Raw genomic sequence first — 8,475 nt, 5'->3', positions numbered from 1 at the left:
ATAATAATAATAATACATGTTTTGGAAGAGGGAATGATTGTTTATTTAGGGATACAAAGATATTTAGAATGTATTTAATGGGTTAAAATACAGATATAAGTTACATATTCCACCCCAAATGCCACAAACAGCTGGTCTGCATCTACATTTACTTAGGTAAGTATTACATTCCCACACCAAAAATGTGCAAGCTCAAAATAAAATGTAATTAATTTAATTGTGTAAGTTTCTAGTTTGTTCATAATGCCTTTTGTTAATCAGTTAAAGACACAAACAAAGAAGTAAAGTTAAAAAAATAATAATAATACATAATTTACTGAATTTAATAAGTATTAAGGCCCAAACCAATCAGCTTTAGTGAGCCAGGACAAATTGCATGTTGTATTTTATTGTTTCTTTGGTAGGGTTATAAATGCACATAGCACAAAACTAGAGGTGTTCAAAACATGTGTTAGCAGAAGCAGGCTTGCTTGAAGCATTCACCTTGGAACAAGTTCTTTCCAGATGCATATTACCAAGTAGAGGCTAACACATACAAGCAAGGTTATAAGTTTGCCTTTTTAGAAAAGACTCATTAATGCTCAAAGCTAAACAATAAATAATTATTTCTTGCACATAAATTATATGGTTGCCCTATCATTGTCTTTCATTTGTTGCAGCAGCATTCTCTTCTTTATTAAAGTCATATTGCAATAATGTTGCAGTAAGTTGTTTTTTTAAAACACAAGTTTATTCATTTATTGTACTACATAGAAACATGTTTCTTCTTTATCCCAGTAGAGTTTTTCAGGCAATACTCCAAGAAAGTAACACACCTGATGGAGTATTCCTCCGGCAACAGCCGGTTGTGGCTGACATGATCGGAGTTAATGAAGTCCACACTTTCCACCCGCACCCCCCTCTGCTTTCTCTGACCATCAGCTCCACATCCTTGTGGGCAATCACTTTGTAAGCTTGGGAATAGGGGTACAGCTGTGGCCAGCTAGTGGGGTCATCAAGCATGGCATCATAGTGATTTTTGTGAATGTATTTGGTCATGGAGTAAAGGAAAACCCGTAACAAAAAAACCATGCAGGTAAAAAACACTAGGATTGAGTATCGCAGCACAGTGTGAGTCTCTGGTCCCAAAGTGGCATGAAGCGCCCGTACTGAACCGATCACATTCTGGTTCCCTGGTGCAACGTCCAGGATTGTGCCCACCACCACCACCAAGGTACGGAGTTGTTGCTCTCTTTGTAGGAGCTCAATTATGTAACAGTACAACATGAAGCCTCCGTTGCTGAACACGTGGAACAATATAGGGTTGCCCTCCACTTCATAATCATAGAGTAGATCCAGCAGCTTCTGAGCTATTTCAAGCAGTTCCTTGCTGCCAAAAGCCTCAGAGAAGAACACTGCCTTCCATGGGGCGGTGTATCGAATGGTGATACATCCCTAAAAGTGGGAAGGTGCAAAAGAAAGCAAACAATTAGCATCTAAATTTCCAATTGCCAATGCTGATGTTCTCAGGGCATGTGTTGGTTATTGATAATGCCACAAGGTTAGATTTTTATCTCTGTTTTTCAAATTAAGTTTGATTTTGATCCTCGGCACCTATGACATCTTTCCTTGTTTTGAGCCATGTGTGCTCTCAATCAGCCTGACCTAAGCCTGCTTTTAGAACCATTTTGCTCAGGCCTGAACATACCTGCTTGCAGAGTGAGATATATATATATATATATATATATATATATATATATATATATATATATATATATATATATATATATAGAGAGAGAGAGAGAGAGAGAGAGAGAGAGAGAGAGAGAGAGAGAGAGAGAGAGAGAGAGAGAGAGAGAGAGAGAGAGATTGATTATTGGATTGTGTGCTCATTGAGAAAGGTGTTCAGAATGGGGTTTGTGGCAGTTAAAAACACAGCTTGTTCAAGGTTAAATGAAGCAAATTATGGCACTCTTACTTTCAACTTTCACTCATCTTCCTGAGGTACATCTTTGCACTAACCTCTTCATTATAAATAGAACTATATTTTGCTAGATGCTTGTCCTTGCAGCCTGCCCAGCCCATGAGAATCACCACCAGTTCCTTCTGCCCATGCCAGTGGCTTTCTGAAATAAAAAGAGAATATCCTTAGTGAAATACTGGTAACAGCGAGCAGGTTTCAAATAGGACAACTTGTTTTCCAACAGCTAAAACTATTTTTAAATAGCATAAACATGATTGTCAACACCAAGCCTTCTGACATCTAATAGCAAGTGAAGTGGATATAAGGTTAAATTGTGGAATGCTGCAGTAAACAGAAAAAACAAGGAATAAGAATATGTTGATTTAATGCTGCTGTACCTGTCTGTCTTCTGTGCCTGACAGTTAAAAAATATAATTAACTGTTATTTGCGCCAATGGACATATGTATGACACACGCATTTCCAGGTACTGGGCAGTACAATTGTGATGCGGTTCTGTTTCACAAAAAAAAAAAAAAAAAAAAAAAAAAAAAAAAAAAAAAAAAAATCGAAATAAAAGTCTCATCTTTGGAGTTATATCGAGAAATGGATAATATATTTAACAGTGTTGTGTATACAACATTAATGACAGTTGTGGATTATTAAAAAACACTTAATATTATTATTATTATTATTATTATGTATTACATTAGAACCAATGGCGTATACCATAATCAACTGTATTGACTCACCCGCGAGATGAGGTTCAGGAAACACAACGTTGTGATCCAGCTCGGCATCTCCTATGCTGTTTTTTTAATTTGTATTTATTTATTAGGGTGTTAAATATTAATCATTTTAAATGAACGTCACACAATAACAAATAATAAACTGCATGTTAAATTGCAAATGCACTTTTCACTCTGGACTTCAACCCCGCTGACTTACAAAACTGATACAGGAAGCCCAGGACAACCAGCGCTGTAAAAAAAAAAAAAAAAGAAACACGTCTTTACGTAAATACCTAGCAACCGAGAGCTGCCCTTAGCAACCGTCAAACGGACAAACACTTGTGTACGTTCCACCCTTTTCAATCATTCAGGCCTTTTATTGGTTACCTGGTCAACTATATTGGGCAGGTGTTGGACAGAAAGAGAGTCAATCAAAATACGGGGCGTGTCAGCAACAGACGTAAGACGTGGAGTTATGACTTAGCGTTCGTTTGAATTTATTTCGTTTTTTTTAACAGTTCGATTAATTCAGATCATTTTTTAGTCGTGGATTTTCGGCCCATTATGTTTATTTGTGTTGTTTTACCCTGGGTTGTTATAAATGTATTTGAAGTTTACGTTGAATGAGGGTTTGCTTCTTTATCACAGTTATTTAACAACATGCATGGAAGTTACTTGTTTTATTCAGTACAGGAGTTAACGGAAAGACAAAGTAATTATTTGCTAGTTTACAATTTGTCTCAGTTTGCATCTGTATACGAAGCTACTCTAGTATTGTGTGTACCATGTGGTAACGGTGCCGTTCAAAATCATGCCGATTCTGGATTTCCATATTTGCACACAACAAAAAAGCATAGTCACTTTTTTATTAAATATGCTGTATACCTTAGGATTGCAATTCTCTTTTCACTGCCCATCAGTGCTTTTACTGTCACATGCTTTTCAAAATTGCGTTGGATGCAAGGCAAATAAAGAAAACGCTATTCTCACCAGCTTCCCAATATTCAAAAGACATTTCTTGGACTCTTAAATGTAGATTTGCAAAGCCTGTTATAAAATGAAGGTGAACAGCTAATATTGCAAAACCTGTTTTCTGTCAACCTCTGATATCTTTAGCAATTGAGATAGATAGTTATTGCATGGTGTGATTGAGCTGTTGCTGCAGTACCATATCATGTGTATCTGTAATGTTGGAATAAATAAATGGTTAACTCTATGACCTTTCACCCCACAATCAATAGGTAAAGAGCAACAAACTTGCATATCTACATGCCAGAGAAAGTGTTTGAACAACAATGTTAATTAAAGTAAATAAATAAAAATGTGCAAACTCATATTTCTAAATTCATTGTCCATTGAAGGTGTACGAGTTATCACTGAATGCTTAGTCCTGTCGAAGACTGAGGAGTCCCAGGACCAGGGCCGTTTCCTTCTGGAGACACTAGCCAACGGAAACCTGCACTGCTACCATGCACCTCCCCCAAAGCACAGCAGCTGGCCCTGCAAACACTACGGATTGCACAGGTAGCAAGGCACTTCCCAGAATTCTTGTGTCTAATTGAGACAAACATGACTTGATTATGACGGGAATCTGCATAATAAAAATTACAATAAAGATCTCTGTTTGTTTTATTTACCAGGTAAACGTAAAGACAGCCCATCCAAGTATTGTGGAACCTCTTCTGAATTTGTTGAGATCATTGCACCTTGAAGTGCAATATGAAGGTAACTGAATTTTTGATAGCACATCCTAACTACTTCTGTAATTCTATGATGTAAAGTATTTAACATAAAGTGATATAAAGCATGTTGCCTTTGGACAGCTGTGAGGGTGAGACCCTCAGTATATTATTCAAATGCATGTTATTGTGTTTATATAATATAATTATTGTCCCTGAGAGTTATTGTTTTGGTACAATATGTTTTGATTAAATAAATAGATTAATATTTTCTTGTAATATTTGTTTAGCATCCTGCCGCTGTTGTCCTTCATGATTGTGGTTTATTTGGTAAGGATAGTAACCTTGCTGACCAGATGGTCTCATGTTTTCATTCACATTTCTGTGTTAATTGTTTGTTGCAGCAATTGAGCTGATCAGAGAGCTGATGCACTATGAAGTAAGACCTGCATTGCTAAAAGGCCTTGTTGCTTTGCTCAAGCCATCCAGAGAGGGAATTAACAAACCTCAGATTCTGATTGGTAGGCAGGACTCACCTGCTTTTTTCTGTATCGAAATATATATTTTTATATAGTTTGGGCTTTTTATAATTCACAGCTACAGATGGTTAATAGCCCTTGTTTTTTGAGACAACCTAAAATTAACTGAAAATAAAACTAATACTGAAAATACAATATATTTTTTTCTGGATTAGTCAAAAATATATAATCATGTGTAGTAAAATTTATTTTTTGGTAAAGTAATTCAAATGTAATTATTTATTAACTAACTCCATTATTTCATAATATATTCACACCGTATTCATTTGAAGGCAACATCTCTTCAGGGTTTAGAATAATCTGATCCCAGTGTGAGATTTCATTGGATACCTCTAATGTCCATCTGCTATAATGCATTCTGTCCCAGTTGATTTCATAGTAAATAAATGAGAGGCAAAACAAGCTGGGAAGGATGTGGGATAGCATTCCCTGCAGGACCTTATGTTTGAAACTCCTGCTAAATGTTGTTACAACACAAGATGTCAGTAAAATCCCAAAGATAGCAGGAACCCCCCCCCCCCTTGTGCTTCGAGTATACATTATTTAGCATGTCATTATGCTAGAAAGAGGCAATCTGTAAAAGTAGGGTCACCTGCAGGTGTTGTGACCGCAATCATTGGCATCCTACTGAAAGACAGCTGGTCTGCCTAAAATAGAGTGGTTTTAATAAAATTCACTGCATGGGCCTGTTAGTGCGTGATCTGTTAATTATGTCGTCTTTTTTGAAACTAATTTGTATTTTTTAATGATATTTATCTCTTGGTTTTATCCTTGTTAATAATGCATACTGTAGTGTACACTATTTAAACAGGAAGTTTTTCAGATTGATTTGCTTTGTTCTTGAGGTTCACTTGCATTGTTAAACTAGTTGTGTTCAAGAACATATTGCACCTCCAGAGGCAGACCAACACATGTGGATTGGTATATCTCTATGTATCAGCAGTCTGATCTGGGTGGAAATATCAACGAGCAAATATATGCTATAAAACACAATAGTATTGTATTCTAAAAGTAGTGAAGTACAATAATTGTGTTTAAAGGTGAGATTAAGACTTTGAGGTCACTAGGCTGCTGCCTGAGTTTTGTTCTTGTGTTTTGTTCAATCAGTTCCAATAATGCAGAAACTGAATGAATCCCTGCCAGTGTTTGTTCAGCAAGCAGCTGCAGTGAAGGCCATTGGGTAAGTGAAGAAACTGCAACTTATAATGCATTCATTGAATTCACATCCTTGTCAGCTATATGTAATATATTGCTTTATACTGTATATGTATGAATTGATTGTTTAACACAGATTATCTATAAAGTGTATTAACTGATCATGCAGCATTACAAACTGCGTTCACTGGAACCAAGAGAGATCCACCTAATGATTCCCTGTAGGAGCTTGGCGAAGGAGTCGTCTGAGTTCATGGATGAGCTAGTCAACCTGAGAGGGCAACCAGGACCACGCAGACAGCCAGCGTGAAGCCAGCCTGGCCTTGGAGGTCAGCACACTCTCTTTTATACAAATATGGACGAGGGTCAGACAAGCGACAATGGGTTATACTTCTCAAAGCTAAATGCTCACAGATACTGAAACATCTCGGTGAATGTCTGTTGTATGCTGAAAGGAAAGGTTAAATGAAGTTAGCGACTGATACAGATAGGGAGGGACTGCAGTTTTTTTTAGTTGGTTCCAGAAGTCAAAGACATAAGCAAGAGAAAGTTCAAATTCTCAAAGCCAAAGTGGTGTAGTTTTATACTTTATACAAACTTGACAGCTGATATATTTATTTGGCCCTTTATCTACCCTTCTTTTCCATCGAAGTTAGGTTAAGTCATCAGTTAACTTTAGCATGCCAGCTGCTGCATATAATTTAAATAAATTGGCGTCTATAGGGTTTATATATAAAAAAAAATACACTGAGTGATAATGAGTTGTAATCTTGTTTATAAAACTAAGCAAAAACATATAGCTTTTTTAAATATATCAGTTTCTACTTTCAGTAGTCTTGTAGTCTTCACTGTCTTTTTCAACAGTCTTTCCTGTTGTGGAAGAGCATGTGAATAAAGCAATAGGAGAAAGCCTTTTTGAGCTCTTCGTGGTAAGTTTCTCCTCTGAGCTCATTTTGACTATTTCCAGTGTGGAGGTTAAATACTACTTAAAGATCAGCTGGATACGACAGCATCATGCTATTATCGGTGTACTGAAGAAACCATAGTTACATCATGCAACATGTTACACTACCCTGGTGATTTCCACACAGACAAATTCGTGGATCGCGCAGCTACAGCATTCTGTTTTTACACCGTTCAAGTCAATGTTAAAGAGAAGACATTAAACAATAAAACTGCCTCTGAATACAAAACCTTTTACTGATACATTTTTCCATCCGTACTTATAATATGTACCCTATCCTATTTTACACTCTGTAATGTTTGCGTGTGCGTTTTTTAGTTAATTGTTTATCCTTATGATTGTCTGCTAGGAGTCACCTGCAAGTGAACTTCATGAAGTCAAAATAGAACGATATACAGTACTCAACTGAATGTTATTGCACTCTGTAGAAAATGAATGCAGCCTGAAACATGACTTCCAATAAATGAGATGGATTAGCCTTCTCTTGACATACTACTGATCCACGGGATTTTATTTTCTCGCTTTAAAAGATTAGGGGGTTATTTGATGACAGGAATTCCATCTAATTTACACGCAGGAAACGAGTGTCATTAAGTCTGTTTATATCCAGGAAGATCAGCCGTTTCCATACGTTTTGATTTTGAAATGTACATTATCAGTGATACTAAATAGAAACTTAGAGAATGAGATAGTTTAAAATGAGTCTTTGTCAATGTTTATTAACAATGTCTTTGTGTAAATAGTGTTTTTTTTTTTTTTTTTTTCCGATGTGTGTGTGTGTGTGTGTGTGTGTGTGTGTGTGTGTGTGTGTTGCTTATTTTATGTTGTTGTAACATGACCTATTAGTTGAATTCAAGAACCAACATTTGAAACACTGCAGTAAAAACAAAGCATTATTGTTTAATTTCGTGAAAACAGCAATTTCCAGCACGTGGTTAAAATATCGTTATTCAAGTGTACGAGCTTGTAAAACTTTGATTTCTCAATTTTTATCTGATGGACTTACAGTACAGTATTTCTTCAATTAAGTCAGGAAAAAGCCCCCGCAATGCATTCTTGAACTGCCCCAAAACTGAACCGGTGAACCTGGCACTGATAAGTTCATCCTGCTCACAGTGATGTCACTGATACCCTTACAGAATCATTTTCTTGTTAATTAACTGCTGACCATCCGTGTAAAAAAAAAAAAAAAAAAAAAAAACACATGTAAATAAAGTAACGGTGTTCAGTTACACATTCATCGTTGTTTTGCTGTAGTTCTGTTTCTCTGGTTGCAGCTGAAGAAATCCTGAAACGTATTCCAAATGTAGTTTAATCAACATAATTGTCGTTACAGGCTTGCATTAACTCTGGCCAGTGGTATTAACGTAATGTGTGGTTCAAGGTGTGAAACTCAAGTTGATACTCCATAACAAACCAAAGGGTAAATTTACTTTCACAAAAAATAGTGCATACCCAAGTGTAAGA

General features: G+C 36.3%; 1 pseudogene; it reads right to left on the bottom strand.

The window, feature by feature from the left end:
* Positions 1 to 38: 38 nt before the first annotated feature.
* Positions 39 to 3,484, bottom strand: LOC121327086 (annotated as a pseudogene).
* Positions 3,485 to 8,475: the final 4,991 nt, after the last annotated feature.

The sequence above is a fragment of the Polyodon spathula genome, chromosome 14 (assembly GCF_017654505.1).
Source record: "Polyodon spathula isolate WHYD16114869_AA chromosome 14, ASM1765450v1, whole genome shotgun sequence".
In the NCBI taxonomy this organism is placed as follows: Eukaryota; Metazoa; Chordata; class Actinopteri; order Acipenseriformes; family Polyodontidae; genus Polyodon; species Polyodon spathula.
This window is presented reverse-complemented; position numbering and strand designations above follow the sequence as displayed.